Genomic DNA, 12,836 nt, shown 5'->3' with positions numbered 1-12,836 from the left:
GTTTGTATTTCTGTTATAGTCCTTTCATTTATACCTACTTATTAGTCACAGTTTTTTTTTTTTTTTTTTTTGGCTGTGCCACACAGCTTGTGGGATCTCAGTTCCCCGACCAGGGGTTGAACTCTGGCCAAGGCAGTGAAAGCCCAGAATCCTAACCAGTAGGCCACCAGGGAACTCCCAGTCACTTCTTTCTTTAGAGGGTGTTATGCAGTTTCATGATTCTGTGTCTGGTCATGGATTTTTGTTTTGCTTTTTTTTAAAAAAAAATTAATAATTATTTTTTGGCTGCATTGGGTCTTCATTGCTGCGTGCGGGCTTTTCTCTAGTTGTGGTGAGCGGGGGCTACTCTTCGTTGCGGTGCGCGGGCTTCTCATTGTAGTGGCTTCTCTTGTTGTGGAGCACGGACTCTAGGTGCATGGGCTTCAGTAGTTGTGGCACGTGGGCTCAGTAGTTGTGGCTTGTGGGCTCTAGAGTGCAGTCTCAGTAGTTGTGGCACACGGGCTTAGTTGCTCTGTGGCATGTGGGATCTTCCTGGACCAGGGCTCAAACCTGCGTCCCCTGCATTGGCAGGTGGATTCTTAACCACTGCGCCACCAGGGAAGTCCCTGTTTTGCTTTGTTTTTAATCCTGTTTGTAATTCCTTAAGTTTCCTAGATTGGTGCCTTTTATCAGTTCTGTAATTCTCAGCCATGGTGAGATATTTTCTTTCCTTTTCAGACTCCAATTAAAGCTATGTTAAATGTTATTTTCTCCTCCATGTCTCTCTTTTGCTTTTTTTAAAAATAAATTTATTTTATTTATTATTTTTGGCTGTGTTGGGTCTTCGTTGCTGTGCGCGGGCTTTCTCTAGTTGCGTTGAGAGGGGGCTGCTCTTCCTTGCGGTGTGTGGGCTTCTCACTGCAGTGGCTTCTCTTGTTGCGGAGCACAGGCTCTAGGCCCGCAGGCTTCAGTAGTTGTGGCTTGTGGGCTCTAGAGCGCAGCCTCAGTAATTGTGGCACACGGGCTTAGTTGCTACGTGGCATGTGGGGTCTTCCTGGACCAAGGCTCGAACCCATGTCCCCTGCATTGGCAGGCAGATTCCTAACCACTGTGCCACCAGGAAAGCCCCTCCTCCATGTCTGTTAACTTCCCTTCTGTATTTTCCACTTTTTTCCTGTGCTGTGTTCTTCTGGTCTATCTTCTAGTCTATAAATTCTCTTTTCACTTGTTCTTTTTCTTAAGAGAAGAGAATTTCAGTAATCATCTTCTCATTTCTACAAGTTTTGTTCTTCAGATCTGCTAGGTCATTATTTTGTACTTTTCTGTTTCATGCACATGCTTTCACACTTGTATTTGATGTCTTTAAAATATATTAAATTTGGTTAATTTTAAATCTGCTTGTGATCATTTCTGGAACTGAACTCTTTACAAGTTGGTTTCTGCTGATTCTTGCTCATAATTCCTTTTTTCCTTGTATGCTCCAATTTTTGGACTACATATTTATTGTTCTCGAAGATTGTTTGTGGAGTTTCTTTGAGTCCTAGGGTCGAAGTACTTTCCTCCAGAGAGGATTTTCCTTTACTTCCACAAGGAGTCTTTGGGAAATAGCAGTCTGGGACCACCTTAAAATAATCCATAACTTGAACTTTCTGGGGCCACCATGATGATGTGAATCCAGCCTGCAAATCTATATCAGGGCTGGTCTGTGGCACAACTTTTTAAGGACAGTTTTATTTCTCTCCCCCCACCTCTGCCTTGTTCTGTTTAGCTTCAAGGCCATCTTCCCAATAGTCCATTGGGACTATAGGAGCAGGTTCACTTCTGGCTCACCTTTACCCTGAGGATGTTACTTTTGGAGGGGGTGGGTGGTCTCAGCTTAATGTGCAGAGGGTCTCATATTAGCCTTTTCACCTGGGAGGGCCTTCCCTGAGTTCCCGCCTCCTCATCCCATGAAGCTACCCAAACCCAAGTTCAAGTTTGCCCAGCTCAGCAGGTGACCTCAGGGCAATAGTAGCATCAGTGCTCCCTTACCCAGCTGACCTCTCTGGCTTCCTACTTTCCCTTAGAATTTGGCATGGTAGTTCCTTACTTTCTTGTCACCTCATGTTGCTTTTTTTCTTTTTTAAATTTTAAAGACATTACCTTTTTAGAGCAGGTTTAGGTTCACAGCAAAATTGAGAGGAAGGTACAGAGATTTCCCATCTACCCCTTGCCCCACCCATGCATAGTCTCCCCCATTCTCAGCATCCTCCACCAAAATTGGACATTTGTTAAAACTGATGAACCTACATTGGTCCATCACATCATAATCATCCAAAGTCCATACTTTACATTAGGGTTAACTATTGGTGTTGTACATTCCATGCTCATGTTTCTTTTCAGGAGATATTTGTTATATTTATCATTTGTAGTTTTTAGCAGGAGATTTGGCCCAAATAAGATGGGAATTGGAAATCTAGTTAAAGTTTTAAAGCATAATTTTAATATCTAGTAGGAAGGAAACTAACATTTAATGACTTCCTTACTCTGTGCCAGGTGCTGTGCTAGGTCTTTCTGTATAATTTCTCACTTAATCCTCAACAATTTTATGAATTAAGTGATGATAGCCCCATTTTACAGCTAAGAAAACTAAGGCCCAGAAAGACTCACGTACAAAAGATAGTATGTGGCAAAATCTGAATTCTATCCCAATGTTTCTTGATCCAAATTTTGATCTCTTTGTACCATACCAAACTGCCTCATATTTTTTGAGCATCTACTGGATATTAGCTCTGAGGATATATTTGAGAAGTGCCTGACACATAGTGGATGTTCAAAAATATTTGTTGAATGAATGAATGATCCAGACAAAGTTCATAGGCTTGTGATCTACTGGGGAACACAGTTTACTAGGGGATGCAAACATGTAAATACACTGAGTGCAATTTGATGTGGTAAGTGGCAGAGATATGAGCTGAGTGCTATGAGAGCACAGAATAAAGAATTCTCTTTAGTAATTTTTCAGATTATAAGTAGAGGCTATGGCAGCAGATGAGTCTGGAGAGACAAGCGGGATTCAGATCCTGAAGGGCCTTGTTACCACTTTATCTGTCAGATTGAGTGTGCGTGACGGTGGTTGAAATGCTTTCCATGGGCAGATTTAACCCTTACAGCACTCTGTTATGATTTCTACAGTATAGGTTCGGAAACCAAGACACTGAGAGGTTAAGCAACTCGGCCAAGGTCACACAGGCCAGCACATGTCATTCCTGAGCTTTCAACCTAGCCAGTTTGACTGTGGAGTCTTTAACCCCTATGCTGTGCTGCTTCTATTAGTATGTTTCACGCACATACCTCTGTACCAGTACATGCTCTACTAGCTGCATTTTATTTCTCTGTATGTTTATATGATCTTTCATTTAACTGTACTGATAGACATTTTTGGTTGTTTCTATGTTTTTGCAATTATGGACAGTATTGTGGTGAGCAGTACTTACTTTCCGTCCCAAGCTGATTCTGATACACCGCCTCAGGATCACTCGTACCGTCTTCTTTATCATCACTGTACTAAATGATCTCTAAATTTCCTTCAGGTCTATCACTCTCAATTCTGAGATTCGTCGTAATCTAGGAGTCCTGCATGTTGTAGATTACTCAACATGGTAATTGACAAGGCTCATTTGTACTCATTCTCTGAAGATTGAAGGCCTGGGTGACATAATAGCTAGTATTTAGGCTTTCTATGCCAAGCACTGCACCAAGTACTTTACATACATTATTCTGTTTAATCCTCTCAAAAATCTTATGGACAATCCTATTATTGTCCCCAATTTTAAAAAGGGGAAACTGAGACTCAAAGAGGTTAAATGACTTGTCTGTGATCATATAGCTAGTAAATGGCTGTCTGATTGCAAAGTTCATATTGTTAACCCTTATCTTAGTTTGCTAGGGCTGCTGTAACAAAGTACCACAAAATGGGTGTCTTAAAACAACAAAAATTTATTGTCTCAGAGTTTTGGAGACTAGAAGTCCAAGATGAACGTGGCAGCAGAAGTGCTTGTTCCTTCTGAGGGCTCTGAGGGAGAATCTGTTCCATGCCTGTCTCCTAGATTCTAGTGATGGCCAGCAGTCCTCGGCTTGTGGCTGCATCCCTCCATTCTCCTCCTCTGTCTTTACATGGCCTTCTGCCTGTGTGTTTCTCTCTCTACATGGCCTTTTCCTCTTTTTATGAAGACTCTGGTTATATTGGATTAGAGCCCACCCGAATGGCCTCATTCATCTTAAATTGATTTTTGTCTTACAGAGACCCTATTCCAAATAAGGTCACATTCACAGGTACAGTGGGTTAGGACTTAAGCCTGTCTTTTGTGGGGGGGGACACAGTCCAACCCATCACAACTCTTATACAAAAACTGCCCCCCAAATCCTTATGGAAAAATAGTCCCTCACTCTCCCTTAACCACTGGTTCTCAAAGTGTGTTCCAGGACCAGGAGCATCAGCTTGTTAGACATACAGAATCTCAGGCTTCACCCTAGGCCCAGCAAGTCAGAATCTGCATTTTAACAAGATCCCTGGGCAATTTGTATAAACTTTCAAGTTTAGGAAGAATTGACTAAGATAATTATCTTCAGATATAGTTGTGGCTACTAGGGAGTGAACTAATGAATACTTGGCTGGTAGAGAGAGTTTCACTCCGTTTTTATCTGTTTGATGCTTCTGATTATAAATGTAGATATATCCTCATTATACAAAATTTCTAAGTACAGAAAAATCTAAAGAAGTAGAGGAAAAATTATTGCCTATAATCTCACTACTCAGAGGCTCCACAGTTAACGTTCTGAAACACATCTTCCTTCTCTTTTTTCTTGCTTCATTACTTTTACCATAAATAAAGCCCAAACTCATTCTGCAGTACGCGGGCCTCTCACTGTTGTGGCCTCTCCCGTTGCGGAGCACAGGCTCCGGACGCGCAGGCCCAGCGGCCATGGCTCACGGGCCCAGCCGCTCCGCGGCATGTGGAATCCTCCCGGACCAGGGCACGAACCCGTGTCCCCTGCATCGGCAGGCAGACCCTCAACCACTGCGCCACCAGGGAAGCCCAAGCCCAAACTCTTGATAGGCTTAAACTTTAAGTACTGATAACACTTTATTAGTTTATTTGTATTACTTCATAGTTTTGTGTGGTTAAAAATCCAGCGATGCATGCATTTGTGAATTTTACATTTGCACTATTATTCCTTTGTAACAACTATTTAAAACTGTAGAATTAACTAACATCTTAATTTTAGGCCAGATGCTCAGGGCTGCAGTTTTTATCTTATAAAAACACATTTACACTTCAGTATGCTTAATTTATAGCTTGATTTTTAAGAAGTAACATATCCCATTTTCATTCCGTGATTAGATTTTATATTTTTTAGTTTGTAGGAAAAGTTCAAACTTCTTTCAAATTTCCTTATCTTTCTGCAGTCTGAATTCAACAAAAGTAATACTTTCTACCTCTTCAGCCATGTCGATATTACCATTACATATCACGGGGAAAGTGAAACAAATTGGGGTATTGTAAGATTGGTTATTGCTAGACTTGATCCCAAAAGGTAATTATAGAATCTCTTTCTAATTAGTTCCATTAATTTAAAAATTAATTCAAAATGTAGAAGATCTCACCAGAATTTTTATTTTTAGGATACATGTGTGATATAACCTTAGACATAAAGTTTGAAAAATCAAATAGGCAGGGACTTCCCTAGTGGTGCAGTGGTTAAGAATCCACCTACCAATGCAGGGGACACAGGTTCCATCCCTGCTCCGGGAAGATCCCACATGCTGCGGAGCAATTAAGCCCGTGCGCCACAACTACTGAGCCTGTGCTCTAGAGCCCACGAGCCACAACTACTGAGCCCATGTGCCACAACTACTGAAGCCTGCGCGCTCTAGGGCCCGCGTGCCACAACTACTGAGCCCGTATGCTGCAACTACTGAAGCCCGTGCACCTAGAGCCTGTGCTCCACAACGAGAGAAACCACTGCAGTGAGAAGCCCATGCTCTGCAACAAGAGTAGCCCCCGCTCGCCACAACTAAAGAAAGCCTGCACGCAGCAATGGAGACCCAACGCAGCCAAAAATTAAAAAAAGAAAAATCAAATAGGCAATTTTATTCCATTTAACCTATAGTAAGCATCTGAATAACATGTAATGTGAGGAAGAACTGACAGATCTGGAAGAGAATTGACTTATTGAGGGTATCTTAACTCTCTCCTTTAGTTGCTGCCATATGACAAAGAGATTAGATTAAGATTTGTGTTTCTTCAGAGGACAATTCTAGTGCCAGTGGAGTCTATTAGGCAGGTATCAGCTGGGTATAAGGAAGAATCTGCTAGCAATTAGAGCTCTCTAACATTTGAATAAGCAACCTCAAGAATTAGTGAGTAGTTAATCCCTACACGTTTGTAGGAAGAGCCTAGATGACCCAGCTCTTTGAGATTTCATAATTAGGCACCCAGCATAGTGTCTGGTCCCTAGTAAGTGAGTGCTTAATGTCTGGTCCCTAGTAAATGAGTGTCTGGTCCCTAGTAAGTGAGTGCTTAATGAATTGTAAAGGGCAATTCTGTATTGGGTAAGAGACTGGACAGGTGACCTTTAATGTTCCAACTTTAAGATTCTTTGAAACTGTAGGATAAGAATAGTACTCTTCAATTAAAAGAGATAGAGGGGGAATATATCATACAGTGTATCAAATCATGATCCATATGGGCAAAATATTATAAAACCTGAAATATTAGGATGGGAAAAGTGATCCTTTGAAACTTATGTGAAGTATATTAAAGGAGGTAAGTGTGGTATGGTTTTCTGAACACAGAACAAGGAATTTGGAAATTTGGTTTTTTGTCTCATCTCTGCTGGTTCCATTTTGGAAGTCAACCCTAAGTTCATCGAGATGAATCAGACTTCATTGTTTTTAAGGCTACTGGCCTATTTTACTTTAGCCAAGGTTGTTCCATCTGTCACAGCTGATGGCCAAAGGGAAAGAATAGTTAGAGAATGTACTGTGCCAAGCTTTTGACCATGGGTAGGTTAACTTGATCTCTCATAGGTTTAAATTTCCTCATCTGCAATAGGAGAGGCTGAATCAGGAGTTTTTAATATAGATACGGATGCATCAAACCCAATTTTTATTTTATTTTATTTTTTTAATTTTTATTTGTTTATTATGAGTGATATTTAGCATTGTTTTACATGTTTATAAACTATCTGTATCTGTTCCCAGTTGTTACTGATGTGTATGTTTTTGGGCAAAGACGTCCGTACATTTCATTAGATAAACAGACCCCAAAAGATGAAGAACACTGGTACTTTCCAACTCTGATTTATCTTAGTAAAAAGATATTCTTTTTAAATTAGTGGCTACGTTAAAAATTTTTGAAGATTTATTTCATAAGGTGTTGCAGACAGGAAATAAAAGAAGGATTAAAAGGATCAGGACATATTTATGAATAACGGGGTAAATAGAGCTACTAAGAGAGGCCAGGGAATACTAACCAAGAGCAACCGCCCATGTTTCTTTGTGTCTGTCACTTCTGATATCTGGGAACAGAATTTTAGGTTGATGGGCTGTGAGGTCTGACTCAGGATGGCTACTCATGTTGAAAGTCATTTGGGTAGGAAGGTAGTAAACATACAAAGTATGATACAGGAAACTAATCTCATCAGCTATATGAAAATCACATTTAATGCTTATAATCACATCTCATATTCTCAGGCTCGGATAGAGTAAAAAAGCCAAGAAAATCACTTTCTAGAGCTGCATTTATTCTATACTGCCCATAGTAATAGCTTATGTATGCATGCAATAAAACTTTTATCTAATCACAGTAAAGCTCATTTATTTGAGCCCCCTGAGAATGACTGTGTTAAAATTCATCTTTTTCAGAATTAGGCAATAGACGTGGTCATAGACGTGAGTTAGGCCTAATGGTTTTCTGGGTCTAGAGTCTTGTGTTTTCTTTCAGGTTCTGTACTTTGTTGATTTCCCTGATGGTTGCTATAACTGATCATCTCTTTTTCCTTAAAACACCTGCCGCATTTGGCTTTTGGGTTACCACTTTCATGGTTTTCTCCTGTTTTACTGGTTGCTCATCAGTCTTTTCATTTCTCCAACCTATTTTTTTTTTCATTTTTGGCCTCACCACGCAGCTTGTGGGATTTTAGTTCCCCGACTGAACCTGGGCCCTTGGCAGTGAGGGCATGGAGTCCTAACCGCTGGACAGCCAGGGAATTCCCTCATTTCTCCAACCTCTTAATGTCGGAGGGCCCCAGGACTCAGTCTTTGAGCTTTGCCTCTTCTTTGTTTATACTCACACCTTGGCGATCTTACCCTGTCTCATCACATCAGATCCCTCAATGACGCTTAGGTCTCTAGACTTGTATATCTGGCTGTTTACTTGACCCGTCCACTTGGATGTCTAGTAGGCATTTCCAACTTAACATGTTCCCAAAAGAACTTCTAGTCTTCCCTTCAAATCTGCTTCTCCTGTTGTCTTCTGCATCTTAGTAAATGGCAACTACATCCTTCTAGTTGCTCAGGCATCGCCCTTGATTCCTCTTTATCATTCTTCACTTATACCCTATGTCTAGTCCAACCCTTTGGCAGATCATGGGCTTGAATTTTTTTTTTGGCTGCATCACGCGGCTTGCAGGATCCTAGTTCCCTGACCAGGGATCGAACGCGAGTCCACAGCAGTGAAAGCCCTGTGTCTTAACCACTGGACAGCCAGTGAATTCCCCATGTGGCTCTATTTTTAAAATATTTTCAGAATCCACCACTTCTCATCACCTTCACCACTATCAGCTGGTCCAAGACATGGTTATATCTCACATGGATTGTTGCAAAAACCTAGTTGGTCTCCTTGCTGCCAGACTTGTCTTCTCACAGTCTGTTCCCAGTACAGCATTCAGAGCGTTCCTTTTTAAATTTCAACTCGTGTGAATCCTCTGCTCAGAGCCTTCCAGTGACTTCCCGTCTTAGAGTAAAAGTCAAAGTTCTGAAAATGGCTTGTAAGGCCTTATACAACCGATATGTAAGGCCAGTGGTTAAAAATAGGGCTTCTACCTTGATTAGAGATCTTAGCACAATTTTTGCTGCATAATCTCTCATATGAAATGCAGAGCTTTCCTGTACTGGGTTCAGGACCCATACTTAAACAGTGAACCTTGATACGCATTATCATGCAGTAATTTAATTTTTCTCTTTAATGTTAAGTTTTGATCTGTAGCATTAACAATGATTATTTCTCTAATTCATAGCTGTTTTAAATTGTATTTTCGCTTTAAGTAGAATGCATTCATCCTACAAACACGTATAATATAAGGGCACATTATGTACCAGACCGTAGGGTTACAGGGATGAATAAAAAGAGGCACACACCAATAACCTTTGCAATCGTGAGCGAGTGGTTTTATTGTGCATATACACGTACAGATAACAATCCTATAAGGGTTACATATTATTCTTTAGACAGAAGCCAAAGGGTAAACTGTATGTTGAGTAAATAATTCAAAATGGAAGCATCATGGTTTCTCCTTGTGATTTTCTATGACCCTTTATTCCTCTTTTACTTTTCAAGTGACAGAAGAGTCTCTATTTCTGACCAGGCATTTGCTAGCTTCACCAGTCCTGTCTAGTTTCAAACTTCTCTAGTTTTTGTTTTCCATCTTCTGGTTTTAGTAATCATTCTCTTTTTCAAACACAAAAGATTCACACAGATTATATACTCAGTACCTTTCCTCATTAAGCATGACATTTTACACACAGTAGGCCCTCAAATCTCTGGGTGCTTATAAATATGATTTCTGCATCATCGATTTGATTTTCTAACTCGATAGCTAAGGTTACAAGATAGTTTTCTGTTTTAGTATATAGAAAGGGGGATGCAATAAAAGATGAAAAATAAAGCCATTTGCTAATAGAAGGATTTTAAAAAAATCTATCCACAGGCAAAGAGAAGGTTCTTAAGTATTGTGTTTTGGGCAGTATACTGAGTCTTATTTGTGTGTTAGGGACATTTAGAAACAAAAATATTTTAAATCGTAAAGAGTTTTAAATGCAGAATATAATGAAAGGCCTATTCTTTTTTCAGCCTTCTATTGTTAACGTGCCTGAAGAGCCATGAATCAGAAATTTACGATGTCAGTTTGGTATAAAAATTCCTTTCCCTTCCTTTTCCCCCTCTCTTTTATTAGCTATAAACATTCAGATGAAAACCACCTAACTTGTGATGGACCCCCCTATGGAAATTCCTGGAGAATATACAGATAAGTTGAATGTAACCTACACTTACTCTGTGAAATTTGAAGTAAGTATTCCATGCCATCATCTTATTTTTTTCCCAAATCAAGTATATAAATATCATATATTTCATTAGTATTAAAACCTTAATTTGCGTCAATTTAAAGTTGTGTAACACAGCTTAGGAGCCCAAGAAAGTAGGTAAGTTCTTTATGTTAAAACTATTCAAAAGACAATAATTACAGGAATTGCTGTATTCAATCTACTACATTTCAGGTACCTTGCCCAGTACTTTACTTTCTCATACTTCATACTGAGGTTTGAATGAGGTACATGGGTAACCAGAGGGGTGCAGTGAGACCTTCAAGGAAGAATATCTTGTGGAAGAGACACAATCTATTGTAGTGAAAAGGGACGGCATATTGGACATTTGGACTGACCTACAGTTCAAATTGGGGCTTGGCCACTTACTAAGCTGCATGAGCATAGGCAAGTCATGTGATCTCTGAGGCTTGAGTTCTCCTCATGTCATTTCATCCTCATTTTCAGAATATATAAAGCCCTTAGCATGACACAGAGTAGGTCCTCAACATATAACATTCATTATTATTTGTACATCTGGAATTTTTCCTTTTTTAAATAGCTATTTTTATAAAGATGGTATGTATTTTTGGTAAATAGATAGATAGGTAGATAGATTGACTGTTAACATTCTGGTGAACAATGTATCAGCTCTTCGAAGCGTTTTCCAAAGAGTTTTCTGTAAACTAGTTCTTTCATATTTTATTTATTTTAGCTTGGTATTTTAAAAGGTGTTATGTGCAAAAGGGATCTATGATGAGGTTACTTTGGATAATGCTAGGTTAAACAATGTTAAAACAATGGCTTTATAAGTATCCAGTATGTTAAAAAGCATTGTGAAGTTTCAAAAGATGATTGTAATATGCAGCATTTCATAGGCCATGGCAAGAACTCATGGGGATATAATTTTCTGTAGAATATATAAGGAAAACACTGCATGTGGTGCTAAAATGTGTACATCTTTGTACAAATGGGATATTACATGTGCTATTTCCACTTAATGTGTATGTCATGGACATCTTTCCAGGTCAATAAATACAGAGTCACAGCCTTCTTTTTATTGACTACATAGTATATTTAACATATACAGGCTGTAATTGACTTATTTAGTGCCATATTGATAAAAACAACCCAAATGTCTAATTTTTAATTATTATAAACAATGCTTTAATGAGCATCCTTACTTTTTTTTGTTTTGTTTTGTTTTTGTTTTTGTTTTGCGGTACGCGGGCCTCTCACCGCTGCGGCCTCTCCCGCTGTGGAGCACAGGCTCCGGACGCGCAGGCCCAGCGGCCATGGCTCACGGGCCCAGCCACTCCGCGGCACGTGGGATCCTCCCGGACCGGGGCACGAACCCGTGTCGCCTGCATCGGCAGGCGGACTCTCAACCACTGCGCCACTAGGGAAGCCCATCCTTACTTTTTTATTTGTCTGACTATCTCCTAGACTAAAATTCCTAGAAGTAGGATTATTTAGGTAACAGGGTGTGCACATTTTGATAATACCTTACCAAATTCTTTTGCAGAAAAGTTGCTAGGCCTGAAGATCTGCTGTTTCCTCACACACTCAGCAATACTAGGTTTTTGTCAGTTTTAAAAATCTTGCTTCAGAATTTTAATTCTGTCAGTATAACAAAGGGAGGTAGATTCATACTAGGCACACTCCTAAGGATCCAATATATAAACCAGAACACCAATTTTGTAATTTATGTGAAGGAATATAAATGTCTAGTGGACCACACCATTCATGTCAGCTGGTTAGCCCATCTGCTTATAATAAAGATATATGAGAAACCAAATATAAATAGAATAGAATAAATAGAAAGTTTCTTGGTGAGTATAGGACCCCAGAGCAAAAGTAAGAGAGTATTAGAAGATGATATTCAGGTGCACTAGTGCTATGCTTGCCCATGGACCAGATACCTGGTTCATATTCATGGGTCAGGTACTCTTAGCCTTGGACAGTATTAGAGGTGCTTCTCCAGAAGATGAACTTTGGAGCTTTCCTTTCATAGGGAAACCTTTTTATGACTATGTAGATATATGTATTTCTCTTCATAGTTTTTAAAGGTTATGCATCATATTTTTGATTCAGCTTTCATTATACTTGATTTTATATAAGGCTTATTTCTTATGGCTTTAGATTTGATTTCCTGAGACAAAACCCTAATCACCTTATTTGGGATTAGGTCTCAAATCTCTTTGAACACTTACAAATTGTGCTTGGTTCGTGTCATTTCTATAGATGGCCTGACAGCCATTATAACACGATTCTTCCTAATCTCATTCTGAAAGCAATTCCAGTTTGAGGATGCCTTGCTTTTGTCCCTATGTATCACCTATAAAATGTTATCTCCATTTTATAAATGAGGATCCTGAAGCCCAGTGAGCTGAAGTAATTTTCTCTGGATCGTAGCTAGCAGGAGGTGGAAGTGATATTCAAACTCAGGTCTGTTTGGCCCCAAACTCATAGTTTTTCCACTATTCCATTCTGGCTTTCTATATTAAAGGTC

General features: G+C 39.6%; 1 pseudogene; it reads left to right on the top strand.

Annotated features, from left to right (window-relative positions):
• Positions 1-12,836, top strand: part of LOC132514059 (transmembrane 9 superfamily member 2-like) — a 51,801-nt pseudogene that overhangs the window by 18,765 nt on the left and 20,200 nt on the right.

Source organism: Lagenorhynchus albirostris, chromosome X, assembly GCF_949774975.1.
Source record: "Lagenorhynchus albirostris chromosome X, mLagAlb1.1, whole genome shotgun sequence".
NCBI lineage: Eukaryota > Metazoa > Chordata > Mammalia > Artiodactyla > Delphinidae > Lagenorhynchus > Lagenorhynchus albirostris.
This window is presented reverse-complemented; position numbering and strand designations above follow the sequence as displayed.